General features: G+C 40.6%; 1 long non-coding RNA gene across 5 annotated transcripts in view; it reads left to right on the forward strand.

Annotated features, from left to right (window-relative positions):
- Window positions 1-19108, forward strand: part of LOC147374697 (uncharacterized) — a 502498-nt gene that overhangs the window by 219818 nt on the left and 263572 nt on the right. Inside the window, exon 3 of one of the 5 annotated variants that reach the window (XR_015163030.1) lies at window positions 11650-12189. The exons of the other annotated variants lie outside the window; for them this stretch is intronic. This is a non-coding gene — a long non-coding RNA (uncharacterized LOC147374697). Of the gene's footprint in view, window positions 1-11649; window positions 12190-19108 lie in introns of those variants that run through there. 5 annotated transcript variants of the gene reach the window in all.

Genomic DNA, 19108 nt, shown 5'->3' on the forward strand with positions numbered 1-19108 from the left:
TGAGAAAATACTTGAGGAGATAATAGTTGAAAACTTCCCTATGGGGAAAGAAGTAATCACCCAAGCCCAAGAAACCCAGAGAGTCCCAAACAGGATAAACCCAAGGTGAAACACCCCCAAGACACATATTAATCAAATTAACAAAGATCAAACACAAAGAACAAATATTAAAAGCAGCAAGGGAAAAACAACAAATAACACACAAAGGGATTCCCATAAGGATAACAGCTGATCTTTCAACAGAAACTCTTTAGGCCAGAAGGGAATGGCAAGACATACTTAAAGTGGTGAAAGAAAATAACCTACAGCCAGATTACTGTACCCAGCAAGGATCTCATTCAAATATGAAGGCAAAATGAAAAGCTTTACAGACAAGCAAAAGCCCAGAGAATTCAGCACCACCAAACCAGCTCTCCAACAAATGCTAAAGGATCTTCTCTAGGCAGGAAACACAGAAAGGGTGTATAAACTCGAATCCAAAACAATTAAGTAAATGGCAACAGGATCATACTTATCAATAATTACCTTAAGTGTAAATGAGTTGAATGCCCCAACCAAAAGACAAAGACTGGCTGAATGGATACAAAAACAAGACCCCTATAAATGTTGTCTACAAGAGACCCACCTCGAAACAAGGGACATATACAGACTGAAAGTGAAGGGCTGGAAAAAGATATTCCATGCAAATAGAGACCAAAAGAAAACAGGAGTAGTAATACTCATATCAGATAAATTAGACTTTAAAACAAAGGCTGTGAAAAGAGACAAAGATGGACACTACATAATGATCAAAGGATCAATCCAAGAAGAAGATATAATCCAAGATATAAGATATAATCATAAATATATATGCACCCAACATAGGAGCACCACAATACAAAAGACAAATGCTAACAAGTATGAAAGGGGAAATTAACAATAACACAATAATAGTGGGAGACTTTAATACCCCACTCACACCAATGGATAGATCAACTAAACAGAAAGTTAACAAGAAAACACGAGCTTTAAATGGTACAATAGACCAGTTAGACCTAATAGATATCTATAGGTCTGCTGCTGCTGCTACTGCTAAGTCGCTTCAGTCGTGTCCGACTCTGTGTGACCCCATAGATGGCAGCCAACCAGGCTCCCCCATCCCTGGGATTCTCCAGGCAAGAACACTGGAGTGGGTTGCCATTTCCTGCTCCAATGCATGAAAGTGAAAAGTGAAAGTCAAGTCACTCGGTCGTGTCCGACTCTTTGTGACCCCATGGACTGCAGCCCACCAGGCTCCTCCGCCCATGGGACTTTCCAGGCAAGAGTACTGGAGTGGGGTGCCATTGCCTTCTCCAATCATTTCACCCCAAAATAATGAATTTCACCTTTTTCTCAAGTGCACATGGAACCTTCTCTAGGATAGATCACATCCTGGGCCGTAAATCTAGCCTTGGTAAATTAAAAAAAAATCAAAATCATTCCAAGCATCTTTTCTGACCACAATGCAGTAAGATTAGATGTCAATTACAGGAGAAAAACTATTAAAAATCCCAACATATGGAGGCTGAACAACACGCTGCTGAATAACCAACAAATCACAGCAGAAATAAAAAAAGAAATAAAAATATGCATAGAAATGAATGAAAACGAAAACACCAAAATGAAAACGAATGAAAATGAAAACACCAAAATGAAAATGAAAACCCAAAACCTATGGGACACTGTAAAAGCAGTACTAAGGGGAAGGTTCATAGCAATACAGGCTTACCTCAAGAAACAAGAACAAAGTCAAATAAATAACCTAACTCTACACCTAAAGCAACTTGAAAAGGAAGAAATTATGAACCCCAGGGTTAGTAGAAGGAAAGAAATCTTAAAAATTAGGGCAGAAATAAATGCAAAAGAAACAAAGGAGACCATAGCAAAAATCAACAAAACCAAAATCTGGTTCTTTGAGAAGATAAATAAAATTGACAAACCATTAGCCAGACTCATCAAGAAACAAAGGGAGAAAAATAAAATCAACAAAATTAGAAATGAAAATGGAGAGATCACAACAGATAACACAGAAATACAAAGGATCATAAGAGACTATTATCAGCAAATATATGCAAATAAAATGGATAACTTGGAAGAAATGGACAAATTCTTAGAAAAGTACAACTTTCCAAAATTGAACCAGGAAGAAATAGAAAATCTTAACAGACCCATCACAAGCACGGAAATTGAAACTGTAATCAGAAATCTTCCAACAAACAAAAGCCCAGGACCAGACAGCTTCACAGCTGAATTCTGCCAAAAATTTAGAGAAGAACTAACACCTATCCTACTCAAACTCTTTCAGAAAATTGCAGAGGAAGGTAAACTTCCAAACTCATTTTATGAGGCCGCCATCACCCTAATACCAAAACCTGACAAAGATGACACAAAAAAAGAAAACTACAGGCCAATATAACTGATGAACATAGATGCAAAAATCCTTAACAAAATTCTAGCAAACAGAATCCAATCAATCAATCATTCAATTCAGTCACTCAGTCATGTCCGACTCTTTGCGACCCCATGAATCGTACCACGCCAGGCCTCCGTGTCCATCACCATCTCCCCGAGTTCACTCAGACTCACGTCCATCGAGTCAGTGATGCCATCCAGCCATCTCATCCTCTGTCATCCCCTTTTCCTCCTGCCCCCAATCCCTCCCAGCATCAGAGTCTTTTCCAATGAGTCAATTCTTCTCATGAGGTGGCCAAAGTACTGGAATTTCAGCTTTAGCATCATTCCTTCCGAAGAACACCCAGGGCTGATCTCCTTTAGAATGGACTGGTTGGATCTCCTTGCAGTCCAAGGGACTCTCAAGAATCTTCTCCAACACCACAGTTCAAAAGCATCAATTCTTCGGCGCTCAGCTTTCTTCACAGTCCAACTCTCGCATCCATACGTGACCACTGGAAAAACCATAGCCTTGACTAGACGGACCTTTGTTGGCAAAGTAATGTCTCTGCTTTTCAATATGCTATCTAGGTTGATCATTAAAAAGACCATACATCATGACCAAGTGGGCTTTATCCCAGGGATGCAAGGATTCTTCAATATCTGCAAATCAATAAATGTAATACACCACATTAACAAATTGAAAAATAAAAACCATATGATTATCTCAATAGATGCAGAGAAAGCCTTTGACAAAATTCAGCATCCATTTATGATAAAAACCCTCCAGAAAGCAGGAATAGAAGGAACACACTTCAACATAATAAAAGCTATATATGACAAACCCTCAGCAAACATCCTCAATGGTGAAAAATTGAAAGCATTTCCCCTAAAGTCAGGAATAAGACAAGGGTGCCCACTCTCACCACTGTTCAACATAGTTTTGGAAGTTTTGGCCACAGCAATCAGAGCAGAAAAAGAAATAAAAGGAATCCAGATTGGAAAAGAAGAAGTAAAACTCTCACTGTTTGCAGATGATATGATCGTCTACGTAGAAAACCCTAAAGACTCCACTAGAAAATTACTAGAGCTAATCAATGAATATAGTAAAGTTGCAGGATATAAAATTAACACACAGAAATCTCTTGCATTCCTATACACTAACAATGAGAAAACAGAAAGAGAAATTAAGGAAACAATTCCATTAAAATTGCAACGAAAAGAATAAAATACTTAGGAGTATATCTACCTAAAGAAACAAAATACCTATATATAGAAAACTATAAAACACTGGTGAAAGAAATCAAAGAGGACACTAATAGATGGAAAAATATACCATGTTCATGGATTGGAAGAATCAATATAGTGAAAATGAGTAAACTACCTAAAGCAATCTATAGATTCAATGAAATCCCTATCAAGCTACCAACGGTATTTTTCAGAGAACTAGAACAAATAATTTCACAATTTGTATGGAAATACAAAAAACCTTGAATGGCCAAAGCGATCTTGAGAAAGAAGAATGGAACTGGAGGAATCAACCTGCCTGACTTCAGTCTCTATTACAAAGCCACAGTCATCAAGACAGTATGGTACTGGCACAAAGACAGATATATAGATCAATGGAACAAAATAGAAAGCCCAGAGATAAGTCTATGCACCTATGGACACCTTATCTTTGACAAAGGAGGCAAGAATATACAACAGAGAAAAGACAATCTGTTTAACAAGTGGTGCTGGGAAAACTGGTCAACCACTTGTAAAAGAATGAAACTAGAACACTTTCTAACACCATATACAAAAATAAACTGAAAATAGATTAAAGATCTAAATGAAAGACCAGAAACTATTAAACTCCTAGAGGAAAACATAGGCAAAACACTCTCCATCATAAATCACAGCAGGATCCGCTATGACCCATCTCCCAGAATATTGGAAATAAAAGCAAAAATAAACAAATGGGACCTAATTAAAATTAAAAGCTTCTGCACAGCAAAGGAAACTATAAGCAAGGTGAAAAGACAGCCTTCAGAATGGAAGAAAATAATAGCAAACGAAACAACAGACAAAGAATTAATCTCAAAAATGTACCAACAACCCCTGCAGCTCAATTCCAGAAAAATAAAAGACCCAATCAAAAAGTGGGCCAAAGAACTAAACAGACATTTCTCCAAAGAAGACATACGGATGGCTAACAAACACATGAAAAGATGCTCAACGTCACTCATTATCAGAGAAATGCAAATCAGAACCACAATGAGGTACCATTTCATGCCAGTCAGAATGGCTGTGATCCAAAAGTCTACAAGCAATAAATGCTGGAGAGGGTGTGGAGAAAAGGGAACCCTCTTACACTGTTGGTGGGAATGTAAACTAGTACAGCCACTATGGAGAACAGTGTGGAGATTCCTTAAAAAACTGGAAATAGAACTGCCTTATGACCCAGCAATCCCACTGCTGGGCATACACATCGAGGAAACCAGAATTGAAAGAGACATGTGTACCCCAATGTTCATTGCAGCACTGTTTATAATAGCCAGGACATGGAAGCAACCTAGATGTCCATTGGTAGATGAATGGATAAGAAAGCTGTGGTACATATACACAATGGAATATTACTTAGCCATTAAAAAGAATACATTTGAATCAGTTCTAATGAGGTGGATGAAACTGGAGCTTATTATACAGAGTGAAGTAAGCCAGAAAGAAAAACACCAATACAGTATACTAACGCATATATATGGAATTTAGAAAGATGGTAACAATAACCCTGTATGCAAGACAGCAAGAGAGACACAGATGTATTGAACAGTCTTTTGGACTCTGTGGGAGAGTGCAAGGGTGGGATGATATGGGAGAATGGCACTGAAACATGTAAAATATCCTATGTGAAACGAATCACCAATCTAGGTTTGATGCATGGTACAGGGTGCTCAGGGCTGGTGCACTGGGATGACCCAGAGGGATGGGATGGGGAGGGAGGTGGGAGGGGGGTTCAGAATGGGGAACACATGTACGCTCATATCAGATTCAAGTCAATGTATGGCAACCAATACAATATTGTAAAGTAGAATAAATTAATTAATTAATTTAAAAAAAAGTCCAACCAAAATAAAGTATTGTAGATTGACCAGAGGTACAAAGAAAATAAAAAATTATATTTAGCAGTTAAAAACAAAACTAACTAAAGCACAAACTAGAAAGCAAAACTAAAGCAAGGTGCCTAGTGGGGAATAAAGCAATGAAAATGAAACTAACAAGTATGTCGAGAGGAAAGGAAAGAAAGAAAAGAAAGAAAGAATAGATATCCAAAGTTAAATAGAGGTAGATGAAGAAGATTTATATATATTAAAGATTAACTGCAAGGGGAAAAGAACAGTAGGAAAGGCAAACAAAGGAATAAGTGTAGAAAAATATAATAGGTTTAAACAAATTAAAAATTAAAATTATTAAAAAGAGAAAAGAAAAAAAAAGGAACAAGAAAGACAAAAGAAGAAAAAAACAGGAAAACTCTACAGAACTGCTAAAGCCCAACGTAGAGGCAGAGGTTTATAACAATAAAAAGTGTGACTGAATATACACATATACATATACACCCATAAGCAAAATGAAAACAGTCCAAGAAAAATAAAGTACAGTAGATTGACCCAGCAAACAAAGGAAGCCAAAAATTATATCTACCAGAACAAAACTAACTAAAGCACAAACTGGAAAACAAAAATGAAGCAAGGTGCCAACTGGGGACTAAAGCAATGAAGACAACAAATATTTTGAGAGAAAAGGAAAGAAAGAAAAGAAAGAAAGAATAGATATGCAAAGTTAAATAGAGGTAGATGAAGAAGATTTATATAGCTTAAAGATTAACTGCAAGGGGAAAAGAACAGTAGGGAAAGCAAACAAAGGAATAAATATAGAAAAAATAATAATAGGTTTTAAAAAATTAAAAAAAGAGAAAAGAAAAGAAAAACTCCACAGAACTGCAAAAGCCCAGCATAGAGGCAGAGGTTTATAACAACAATAAAAAATGTGACTGAGGAAAAGAAAATGGCTTTAAAAGCTTAATTAGATTTCATAGTGCCAATAAGATCAACAACTACAACAGAGGGGAGAAAAAAGGAAAAAAAAAAAAAAAAGAAAGAAAAAAATCCAAAGAATCTATAGAATAAGTCAAAACATAAGAATAATAAATAGTTTTCCTGAGTCACTGCTGTCAGAGTCCCTTCGCTCACTGGGAGTCACAGTCCACCTCGCCTCCCTAGGATGCCCCACACTGTGCTGATCTCTGGACCTGCTGTGGGGGCAGCTCAGATTCTAATCTGGTCCTACTCCTGTGTGTTCTTGCCTCCAATGTCCACAGCTATCAGATCTAGTGCATTTTCTTTTGTGGGAGCTCTCAATGACCTTTTATATAGTCCATAGACACAGATTCTGCCTATTGATCATGTGGATTTAATCTGCAGCTTGTACAGCTGGTGGGAAGGTTTTGGGTCTTCCTTAGCCACACTTCCTCTGGGTTTCAAGTGTGGTTTTATTTCCACCTCTGCATGTGGGTCGCCCACTGGGGTTTGCTCCTGAGGCTGCCCTGGAGGACTTGGGTTTGCCCCTGTGAAGGCCAGGTGTGGAGGTGGTGCAGCTGCTTGGGTCACAGGGGTTCTGGCCGCACCAGGTACTCAGGGGAGTTGGCGGCTAGGGCAGCAGGAAATATAGTGTTCTAGAAGGATATGGCAACCAGTATTGGCCAATACACTCCAGTATTCTTGCCTGGAGAACCCCCCCTCTCCCTGACAGAGAAGCCTGGTAGGCCACAGACTACAGGGTCACAAAGAGTTGGACTCTACTGAAGCAACCCTGCAGGCATAGACGCCAGACATTTTTTGCCTGTGGCAGCTCTGCTCCAGTGAAGGTGGCGCAGCTGCTTGGTTTTCGGGGACGTGGCAGCGCCAAGTGTGAAGGGACATGGACTGCCTCTGCCGCAGGAGTTAAGGCTCTATCAGAGTTATACTTTGAGCCTCTTGTAGCTTGCCATCAGAAGGCCTCTTTGTCCAGTCCTGCTCCGTAGCTCTGCCCATTTAGGCACTTAGATGGCTCCCTTGCCTGGGGTCCTTTCTCTGTTGTTTGATGCGTCAGGCACATAGAGGGACCTCTCTGGCTGGGGTCCTACTCTGTAGATCCACACGTCAGGCACTTAAAGGGGCACCCTGGGTCGGGTCCTTTTCTGTAGTTCAGGGGCACATCAGTCACTTAAAGGAGCACCCTGGGTGGGGTCCTACTCTGTAGTTCCACACATCAGGCATTTGATAGGCCAGCCTCTCTATTCCACTGCGGATGCTGGCGTGTGGGGAGAGACAGGCTATGGTGATGGCTCCACCCCCTACACATGACTCAGCAGGATCGCCTTGATTCCTTGGCTGTCCAGCTTTCCTCAACAGGCATTTCTAACCACAATCTCCTTTCTCACATCCCCTTGATCCATCTCTCCTCATTCAACAGCAGCCCTAGCCCTGGGATTGTTCTGCAATCCCTAAACTCCAGCTCCCAGCTGCTGTGCTGGGACCCGTGTCCCTGTCTGGGGTTTGTATGTCTGTGGCAAGGCCTGTCTGATTCTCATTCCACTTGGGCTGCCACAGATCAGCTTTTAACTCTCAGCCTTAAATGTTTCTCCTCTGACTCTGACACTTGCCCCAATATGGGGTCAGACCCCTGCTTCAGTTCCCCACTGGCCAAGGGCAGGTCCGGTCCTACTAACACTCCTATTTTTCCCCCTAGATCCTTCACCTACCAAGTTTTGTGCGGTTCTATATATTCTTTTCCACTGGTCAGGTCCTCCTGTCTGTGCTCAGCTGGTGTTCTGCACGTACTTCTGTGTCTGAAGGTGTATTCCTGATGTATCCGTGGAGAGAGATGGACTCCATGTCCACCTACTCCTCCACTATCTTGTGTCTTGTGCTTCTTTATTAATGTAGCAAGTAACAAGATTTAGTGATGGATCTAATAACTAACATGATTTTACAGTAGTGATGAGTGTAAACAACATTTCCAGATATTTGCAACCCCTATAATGTGATATGAAAATATGCATTATTTTTAACATGTTGGTAAAAAGGCGCAGGTATGCTGATACTATGGTAGCTTGTTGCCTACTAACATAGTTGAAGGAAATGCTAAAATTCATTGGCGATTAATGAAAATGAAGATGTAGTTTTTTACCATCAAAATGTATGGAATCTGAACACTGAATTCTATCTACAGACTTCTTAGGAAGACTATAAACAAAAAGGTACAAACTTCCAGTTATAAAATAAATAAGTCATGAAGATGTATGATTCTAATTAATATTATTATATTGAATGTTTCAAAATTTCTAAGAAAGTAGATCTGGAAAGTCCATATCAAAAGAAAAAGATATAAATATGTGTGGTGATGGACAGTAACAACTTATTATGGTGGTCATTTCATGATATATACAAATATCCTATCATTATGTTGTACATCTGAATCTAATATAATGTTATATATGATATATTATGATACTTGTATTTTATATATTACTATCGTTATATGTCAATTATATCTCAGCTTCAAAAAAGAACCACTAGGCTAAGAATTTCAGTACTCCATAAATGGAGTGAGATTGAGATTGAGAATGAATATTCATCAACAGCTATGCCTAAATCTTACCTTAAATTGCCTAGTTGTGAGAGTATTTTCTGTATATATATATATTTATATATGTATGTATATGCTATTAGAAAACTATGCATAGTTCATCAACGGTGGTTAAAGTCCTTATTTAAATAAAGTTTTCTTGCCCTCATAGAGTATCAAGTTCAAGGACTCCTTAAGAACTGCTAAGGGAAAATAAGTGACCAGGTGACCATTGTTGCTATTCTGGTTCTATGATTGGAGGAGTGAGAGAACAAAATTTATAGAACAGAAGCTCCTTCAGAGATAAACTGTTTAGCTCAGGTGGGTCAAGACCCTTAATAAATGCAGGGAAGAATTTAGGACATCAGACAGTTCTATAAAATGCTCATACATCATATCTTCCTTCTGCAGGGGAATCTGTTTATCATGAACTTTTGCCTTTCCAGTAAGCAATATAGTACTTTTTATATAATAGTACATATAGTATATAAAGGGGTTTTCCTGGTGGCTCAGGCTGTAAAAATCTGCCTGCAATGCAGGAGACCCGGATTCAATCCCTAAGTTGGGAAGATCCCCTAGAGAAGGGAATGGCTACCCACTCCAGTATTCTTGCCTGGAGGATATAGTACATATACTATTATATAGTATAAATTACTATAGTATAGCATTATATATAGTATAATATATAGTTTATATATATACACATAAAACTATCTGTGGTGCTCCTCAAACTAGAACATGAGGGCGTGTGAGTGTACATTCATTTCAATAAGGGTCTCAAAGTGATATTTAAGAATTTTCTTTCCATTCTGACCTGAGAACAAACTGTGATCCTCACACAAAGTTTTTCTTGATTTGTTTAAGTTTCATTAAGAATTTAGCAACATAGTTATGATTTTTAAAATTTCCAATATGGAGAAGTCATTTTCAATGTGAGGGTATCATTTTCAGGTATTTTCAACAATACCTATTCCAGCAAGAGCAGGATTTTCTAATTCAGTGTAACATGAGAATCAGTCAGTATCTATTAGATTTTGTCACAGTGACAACGCTCACATCTCTGTAGCTTAACCCAAGAAGTGTTTATTTCATACCTTTTTCTTGTGATCCAAAATAGATGCTTCTGCTCATAGTAGTCATTTGGGACCAAAGCTGAGAGAGGCTCTGTCTTGATAGTTGCTTCCATGATTGCTGTTCTGGGGGGAGGGGGGAAGGGAACACCAAAATTGCTCCCTCGCTCACAGCACCATGCATCTCCTCTTTTCATATTTTATTCTCTAACGCATGGCCACACCAGACTTCAAAGGATAAAGCAAGAGCAGGTTTACTGTGTGTCTGGCAGGAGGAGAGCTAGAAATATCTGTGAAAGTCCTTATGATGACCACAGTCCACCTTTTGGTCACCATATATTTTGCTCACTCCCTGTGCCTAAGGCAGACAATGCAAAAGTCCCATTCATTGAGAACATCCGGTTCAGAGCTCAGGATCCCTGAGGGATATTCAAAGATACTCTGATATTCTGAGTAGTATCTGTACGAGGTCTGGATGTAGCTCTTCCTAAGCCAGGGCATCTGGGTTATATTTCCTCCAGGGATCCAGGGATAGGAAAAACCTCAATAAATATTAGCATTCAGTAAGGGAAGGAGGACATACACTTAGGAATTCTGAAGTTTCTCTGGGCAAAAGTGGCAGGAGTTTCCTTTTCCAAGGAGTGTGGGATGTTTCTTCATAAACGTGTGCTCAGTCATGCCCAACTCTTTGTGACCCCATACATTGTAGCCTGCTAGGCTCCTCTAGTCCACGGAATTTCCCAGGCAAAAATACTGGAGTGAGTTGCCATTTCTTCCTCCAGGGGATCTTCCTAAGCCAGGGATCGAACCCACATCTCCTGCATTGGCAGGCGGATTTTTTTTACCACTGAGCCAACTGGGAAGACCGATGTTCCTTTGTTGACCTGATTTTGTTCCTCCCTTTAAGATGCTCTCTCTTCCCCTTTATCTCCTATATGACATCTGAAGTGAGCATCAGAGACTGTGCTTTCCTTGATCTCTAGCAGCTTGCTCACCTTCTCCTTTCACTTCCCCATCTTTGTCCTCCCCCACTTCCTTCTCATCCTCCTTCAATCAGTTGTTGTCTATCATCCAGTAGTTCTATCTTCGTGCACGAAAGTTCTTTTTGTTCTGATTGATCTTCCTCTTAAGAAAGTTCCTCTTTTTTATTTGTTGGTTACATTGGACTCAGATCCAGTACCCTAAGTTCAGCGGTTCCCTAAGCAGGGAAAGGTGACACAGTTTCCACCTGCTAGGTCAGTGGTGCAGAAGCAAGCAGGCTGCAAGCCCCCTAGAGAGGCACCTGGAGGAAGCCTCGTGGCCCCCTGGACTCCATGCATCCCCCAGGTCAAGCTCAGGAAAGACACAGTCTACCTGTTCAGCTCCCCTTGGGCTTTTAGAGAGAGGAAGAACCCCACACTTACAGGAGACCACACTTGATCTCCCTTCTGGGGTCCAGATGTGTTTCTGAGTCAAGCTTTTCCAGAATCCATTACTTTGTGGTAAGCAGGAGAGTGATTGTCTTCGGTTATACTTCTACCTGCAGGTGAAAATTCTCTCCACCAAGATTCACAAGCCCAAGGCTCTCTTTCCTGTGGACTACAGCAGCCTTTTTCCCTCAAGAGAAGGATGAAGGAATGAAGTTGGGTACAGGCTTCCATCAATCCCTAAATAAGCCCTATGTGTTGCAGGAAATAACGAGAGTGCAAAATGTAATTTCTGTGATGGTTGTGTTTGTGGTGACCAAAAAACTGACACTGCCAGAGCAAAAAATTATGACCACCAGAGCAAGATCACATTTTAAAAATTTTATCATGGAACAGTATCTGTGTTTTGGTACTCTCTTGTTCTGAAATTTTTATGCAGATATTTTTGTCCCTTAGCATATTATTAATTATAAAAAGATAATTTAGCAGGTTGCTGCGGAAATACAGGAAACTTAAGTGTTACTTTAGCCATGATTGAATAATCAAGTTGAAGCTTTTATACTCACAGTATTAGAGTTTGTTGAACTGCTCTTAAAGCCCTAAAATGAGTGAACTGTCTTTGAACTCAGATATCAATAAAATATTTTTCAGTTTAAAAACGTGTTGAGTAGCTGGAAACTGGAGAATTTCTCAATGAGATTTAGTTTATGCTGTATGCAAGCAGAATGACAGATCTTTATATACTAACAACTTCAAAAGTTATAGTGGAAAACTAAATTATAGCAGAAATGTGTAAATTTAGATGAGTACAGGAGGGTGTAGGGAAAGGGAATAAGCAATTGGATTTAATAAATAATTTGATCTTTAAATTATTTTCAAATAACTTTAAAGTACAGCATCTTGGCTCCTTAAAAATAACTTCTAGGTAGAAACCGTTGAGTGGAGCCCTGTATCTTCTTTAAAAAAATTTTTTTTAATTTTTAAAATTAATTTTAATTTGTAAAATTAAGTTTGAGCATGAGTTTGAGCAAACTCTGGTAGATAGTGAAGGACAGGGAAGCCTGGAGGGCTACAGTCTATGGGGTCACAATGAGTCAGACATGACTTAGCAACGAAACAACAACAATTTGTAAACAGTAGAATCTTATTTCTAAAGAATTAATAGATTTAAATCCTAAGTTTTACTGACAACACTATAACATTCTATAAAAATCTTAGTTCATAAATTCAACTTATAAACACATTTAAGCAGAATGACAGATCTTTATATACTGTATATATAAGCATATACAGTATATATATATACTGCATATAAAAACTGGTAGATTGTTGCTGTTGTCAACAAGACAGTCTTTAATTGTTGCAAAACCTAATTCCATCTTATAATCACTGCAGAACCTCTCTAAAGGAACCAGAAAGAACCCAAAATAATGGGACCAAGCACAGTTCTCCAGACATCTGAAAATTTGTTCGGCTGACTACACCTTTAATTAAACTAACATTGGACTATGTGAGGGTCATCCCTTTGCAGTATTTCACTGTGAGAGATTTATGGGGACAGAGTTTAGATCACCAGGTGCTACGGCCAGAAAAAAGTACCCATTTCTTTACTTTGTGCCTCTTGTCAGTCATGAGAAATCCATAATAAAAGCACCAACACAATTCCATCTAGATAGTTTGCTAATCCATTTGCTAACATATGTAGATGAAGTAAAAATGTCTAGAAAGAAATTGTATCATCATATGTTTCCTCATATTATAATAAAAACGCAGTTTATAATAATAAAATACCAAGACCTATATACATAACTAAGGTAGTGATACTTTGCTAGGTTTCACTAGAGGAGGTGTTTCTGTGTTTTTCACTCTCCCGTCATCTGTGATTGATTGATTAGCTGATGGACCTGTCAGTACCACTCCTCATTCTCTGTGTGCATGCTTAGTTTTTAGGACACAGGCCAAGTGTGCTAAATGCTTATTTGGTAGGTTGACTCTCATCTCTTCCCTCTTCCTGGTTTCAGCAAGAACAGAGAAGAATAGAGAGACTGCTTTTATATCAAGTACTCTCTGAGCACCTTTTGTATGCTTCACTCCATACTTGTTACCCCTTTGGATGAGAGAAGAATAAAGCATGGTCCATATTCTCAAGGGACTGGCAGCCTAGTGAAGGGGACTAGAAAGAGAGAGCCTGGTCATCTGTATTTTTTTATAAATTCCAGAGTTGAATGTGGTTCATGCCAGAACAATAATCATGACTTCAGGATGAGTTTATAAGCCTCACAAGCTTTCACCTTACCAGTAATCTCTGGTGTGGGCCACTGGTTTTGAGATAATTTATTTGGTTAGATGATCAAGAGTCCCTTCATTCCCTTCCCATAGAGCAAAAGAAACACTTTCAGCTTTAAAATAGCGTGATATTATCTGTTTGTCTTGTACATTTCTAATTCCTTAGTGTACATAGTGAACAATTTCAGGATTTTTACCAAGACAAGAATGCTTGGAGCACTGATTTCTGTTGGTTTCATTCATTTAGTTCTTAAGAGACAAAGGAGATATTGTACTAGGTTGAGTGAGAAGCTCAATCAGTAAGGAGTTTATTCTTACAACCTCATGATTATCTCCAAAACCCTAAAGTATACCATGACTTCAACAGCTTGGGCAATGTGCTCTGAGAAAAATTACTATACATTCTTCCCCTTGACTGATTAAAGACTGCAAAAGAGTATTTTGTAAATACTACAAATCCCATTTTTTGTTCATAGCTATAGATGGGCGCCAGAGAACGCAATGGCACCCCACTCCAGTACTCTTGCCTGGAGAATCCCATGGATGGAGGAGCCTGGTAGGCTGCAGTCCATGGGGTCCCTAAGAGTCGGACACGACTGAGCAACTTCACTTTCACTTTTCACTTTCCTGCATTGGAGAAGGAAATGGCAACCCACTCCAGTGTTCTTGCCTGGAGAATCCCAGGGATGGGGGAGCCTGGTGGGCTGCCTTCTATGGGGTCACACAGAGTCAGACACGACTGAAGTGACTTAGCATAGCATAGCATAGCATAGATGGGCACTGTTGTAAATACTAAAGTACTCAGCACTATTTTACCTTAGCACGAGGGCCTAGATCAGTGGTTCTCAACTCTGGTTTCATCCAAAATCTGGGCGCATGCCACATTTCTAAATCAGTAGCTGAACAGGTAGAGGATCAAGACAGCATTATTGATTCTAATGTGCAGCCAGGTAGACACCCACAGCCTTAGGCCACCTGAATACGATACTGTTTTGAGAGTCCCATTGACTATAATCAAAGTAAAGAGTAAGGTGATGCTGTAGACTTTCTTGGCCTTCTCTAGGAAAGCTTTTCAATGGCCTGGTCTCTTACAGCAGGGGCCCTCAACCTCTGGGGATCCAATGCCTGATGATCTGAGGTGGAGCTGACGTAATAATAATAGAAATAAACTCCACAGTAAGTGTAATGTGCTTCAATCATCCTGAAACCTTCTCCCCCCACACTTGGTTCATGGAAAAAATGTCTTCCATGAAACTGGTCCCTGGTGCCAAAAAGACTGGGGACTGCTGTCTTAAAAGCGTTCCTTTCTTCAGAAGATGTTGTCTTCTTGAATCTGGAGGCTGAGAAGGATAGTCCTCCATGTCCTGAGATGTGGTAAGCAGATAAACTGACGTGCAGGTGCTGTGAGGCAGGACTCCCAAGCACTGGTGACTAGTTGGGTCAGCAGAGCCCTCTGCCTGCATTTTGTGGCTCTGGTTTTAGTGGTGAAGCAATGGCCTCTCACTCTCTAGGGCCTTTCCTTTGGTCAAAGTAACGATCAAATGGTATCACTGAGCAACTTTTATTATGGATTTAATTATGTCTTGCAAAAAGTATTCTGGAATCCTATTCCCAGTACCTTAGAAAGTGACATTATTTGGAGACAAAGTCTTTAGAGAGGCAATAAAATTAAAATGAGGTTCATAGGATGGACCCTAATTCAATATAATTGGCATCCTTATAAAAAGGAAAAAAAATACTGGACACAGAGAGGACACTGTGTGGAGATTGGAGTTATGTAGCTACAAGTCAAGGCTCTACCAAAGCTAGAAAGCCTTGGAATAGATTCTTTCCGAACACCTTCAGAGGCAGAATGGCTCTCCTGACACCTTGATCTAGGACTTCTAGCCTCCGGAACTAAAAGACTATCTGCTACTTAAGCCACGCAGTCTATGGTTCTTTGTTAAGGAGGCCCAGTGGGCTTCCCAAGAGGCTCAGTAGTAAAGAATCTGCCTGCCAATGTAGGAGATGCAGGTTTGATCCCTGGGTTGGGAATATCTCCTGGAGGAAGAAATGGCAACCCACTCCAGTTTTCTTGTCTGAAACATCCCTTGGACAGAGGAGGCTGGCAGGCTACAGTCCATCGAGTTGCAAAGAGTTGGACATGACTTAGCCACTAAACAACAACAACAACAGTTAACTAATCCAACTTTCCATACTAGAGAATTTATAAATAGCTTTTTGCCTTCTTGTATCTGTACAATGTTTAACAGTTTACAAAGGGCACAACATGCATTTTCATATTATGCTTCTCAGAAAATGGCATTTGAGATTGACCTTGAAGAATGAAGGAAAGATTAGTAGGCAGAGAACAGGGTGGGGATGGAGCCAAGGAGACAATAGAAACAAAGATATGCAGGTAGACGGTGTAGAATGTACCCCAGAAACAGAACTGTCAGTGCAGGGGGGTCATGAGAGAAGATGCTGAAGAGTTAGGTTACTGTCACACTGACAAGGATCTCAGACACCAGTCAGAGGGGTTTGTGCACAAACGGGCACTAATCAGGCCACAGAGAGATGTTATACATGAAAAATGTGTTTGAAGAGGTACCTCTAATAGCATGTGATGGGGTGGGTTTGTTTGGGGAAAAACTGGAAGCAGAGATTTAGTTGAGAAGCGATGGCACGAGCCCAGGCAAGTGATGGTGGGGTGGGGGGTAGGGGTGGCGATGACAGTGGGGATGGAGAGGATGAGGTAGACTTAACGGGCATTGCCACAAAGGAAGAGAAACAGGCAGGGACTTCCGGTGCATGGCAGACTGATGTGGAAAAGTTTTTAGGCATGTGGGATCTTTTTTTTTTTTCGCCTGTTAAATCACACTTCCATGTGCCTGGGCATAAAACTGGCCTGCAGAGGCTCTGCAGTTAGAAATACAGTCAGGACCTTGACCCAGGATATAAGAGAGAAATCCCCAAATGGTACCTATAACTTGGAGCATTCAGGATTTGTGACAAGGGGTGTGACACTGTGCAACACTAGTCAGACAGCCGCACTTAACACATCTGCATCCCGGGGCAGGTAAGCCCATGAGTAAGAGCATCTAGAACCGTCCAGTTCTACTCAAAGTCTGCTACCCTGACCAAGGACAACATACTTTAGTTGGGAGTCACCTGCTATCTACCTGAAGTATACCTAAATTATTCCTCTTCTGCACAAATAGACATTTATTAGCTTTCACACTTCAGCCATCTTTTTACCACCTTCTCCTCCAGCCAAAATCAGATCCCCAGCAAGGTAAGGCAATCTCCGCTCCTTGAAAGGACAGAGAAGTCTGAGGTCTCACTGAAGACCAGGCTTTGCCCATCTACAGAGCATGACGGCTGCCTAATCTACTTAGGTAGCTCAGTGCTCACAGGTAAGTTAGTTTTGACAGTGCCAACTGGATGGATTAGAGTGCTCAGCATCAGGTCACTCTTTTACTTGAAATTCTTTGTGAGTATGGACAAGTCTGGAGCCACAGAAGCAGTGTGATCCTCCGCCCCGGGCTCTGTGGGCTAAGCCAGCTCTGTGGCTGTCTGGCTCTCTCCTCCAGGCGTTAGACATCACTCACTTCTTAGTCCTGTCCTGAGGACACAGTAGCTTTTTGCCTGTTGATGGGAAAGTCAAGAGCGGAGAGACCTGAATTAGGGGATGCTGGGGGCTACAAGCTGCCGTTCTGTGTGCTTACCCTCACTGCGGGGAGGGCAGCAGCTCCCTACAGGTGCCCTGGGGGGCCATCTGGAATCCTGGTTGCTAGCAGAGCAAAACCCTGCATCTGATTAGTTACTTCCTAGCAAATGCTGTAAGAGCAGGACCTTAGCCTGTCCCCACTGCCACTTTCATAATCTAAAACACGCGTAGCTGAATCACTGTTAATAAAGTCTCTCTACTGAAAGGACTGAGAATTTGATGATCATGAAGAAGAGGACATCCAGTCTCTACTGTTTCTCAGGGTCCCCATGTAAGACAGTCCGTCCCAGAGTAGCATGCAGAAGATGACGACAAATGTGGGAGTAGTGAGTCAGGCATATCTTTCCCCTTGTAGCAAACAACAGAGTCTATCTCTGATGGGAGTTGTGAGATTCACCATACACTACTGCTTTATGGATGGAGTGGCAGAGGGAACTATTTTGAGAGGGAGGGAGAGAGAGACAGACAGAGAAAATTAGATTTGCAGAGGAAAATAAGGGGATTCAGATAAAGATTCTTTCTGCTTTGCTGGTTTTAGTTCCAGAAATTTATGAGTCTTTATTTCATCACTGCCCTACATTCCAAAAGATGAACTTCTATCCTTACAGTGTATATGCTTAGTTGCTCAGTCGTGTCTGACTGTTCGTGACCCCATGAACTATATATAGCCTGCAAGGCTCCTCTGCCTATGGGATTATCTAGGCAGGAATACTGGAGTGAGTTACCATTTCCTTCTTCAGAGGATCTTCAACCCAGGGACTGAACATGGGTCTCCTGCTTTGCAGGCGGATTCTTTACCATTTGAGCCACCAGGGAAACCCCGTCCTTATAGTAACTCCCCCTTTTTTGTTTCAGCTAATTTAAGTAGGTTCCAGTTGTTAACAGCCCAAGGGTCTTAACAAGGTATGGATGTTTCTTGTGATAGACCAAGCTAATTTTGACTAAAATGTAACAGCCTTTTGCCAATTCTCAGAATAAATGTAAGTAAATGAATAATCTCCTTGATTTTCTCTCATTAGTTATTTCTCAAGCCACTGGCACTTGTGATGTCTTGCCTGATTGTGAACCCTGGCAGAGGACCAAGTGACATGCTAAGTGCTATTAGGAAAACAGAGAAATAGTCCCTCCTGTCTGCTGCTGCTGCTGCTGCTAAGTCGCTTTAGTCGTGTCCGACTCTGTGCGACCCCATAGACGGCAGCCCACCAGACTTCCCTGTCCCTGGGATTCTCCAGGCAAGAACACTGGAGTGGGTTGCCATTTCCTTCTCCAATGCATGAAAGTGAAAAATGAAAGTGAAGTCGCTCAGTTGTGTCTGACTCTTTGCGACCCCATGGACTGCAGCCCACCAGGCTCCTCCATCCATGGGATTTTCTAGGCAAGAGTACTGGAGTGGGTTGCCATTGCTTCTCCCTTGTGTCTAGGGTACAACTTATTTTGCTAGAGAGATGGTAATAATCATTTTGCATTGTGTGTTCCTACAAATATATATTTATATGTACATATAAAATGTGTATCTATAACCTAGTCTTATATTCTGCTAATAGTCCTCGTTTATATGTTAGAATCCCAGTTTATATGTTAGA

Source organism: Bos grunniens, chromosome 4 (genome assembly GCF_055505025.1).
Source record: "Bos grunniens cultivar Pamir isolate PY7600 chromosome 4, Bosgru_T2T1.0, whole genome shotgun sequence".
NCBI classification, from domain to species: Eukaryota; Metazoa; Chordata; class Mammalia; order Artiodactyla; family Bovidae; genus Bos; species Bos grunniens.